The sequence below is a fragment of the Alligator sinensis genome, unplaced genomic scaffold (genome assembly GCF_000455745.1).
Source record: "Alligator sinensis unplaced genomic scaffold, ASM45574v1 scaffold458_1, whole genome shotgun sequence".
Lineage (NCBI taxonomy): Eukaryota > Metazoa > Chordata > Crocodylia > Alligatoridae > Alligator > Alligator sinensis.
Genome location: NW_005841944.1, coordinates 92,237 through 92,878, shown reverse-complemented (window position 1 = coordinate 92,878; position 642 = coordinate 92,237).

The following is a 642-nucleotide window of genomic DNA, read 5'->3' as shown; positions in this document are numbered from 1 at the left end:
GCAATGTAGGGCCCCTGCAAGACGCAAACAGTAATCTTGTGGCTATGCCAGATAAGGAAGCTGATATTTTTAACTGTTTCTTTGCCTCTTTTCTTGAATGGGGACAGGGATATCCCACCTACCAGAGGTAGGGACAATCTTGGGGATAGCTCTATCAAGCCTTCAGTCAGGATAGATGTAGTTAGGGATCTTCTGGAAGGGCTAGACATTTTTAAATCTGCAGGTCCAGATGCCCTCCGCCCAAGGGTGTTGAGGGAGCTGGCAGGGGTCATCGCGGAGCCCTTGGCCGGGCTGTATAAGCATTTGTGGTCATCTGGCCAGGTGCTGGGGGATTGGAAACTGACTAATGTGGTCCCAATTTTCAAGAAGGGGAGGAAGGAGAACCCAAGTAACTATAGGCCTGTAAGCCTCACCTCGGTGCTCGGGAAGATCTTGGAGAGGATCATCAAGGAGCACGTCTGTGGAGGGCCGACAGGGGAGATCATGCTCAGGGGCAACCAGCATGGGGGTTCATCAAAGGCAGGTCCTGCCTGACCAATCTGATTGCCTTTTATGACCAGGTAACTAAATCCTTGGATGATGGTGTCAGCATGGATGTAGTCTTTCTAGACTTTAAGAAGGCCTTTGACACTGTCTCTCACC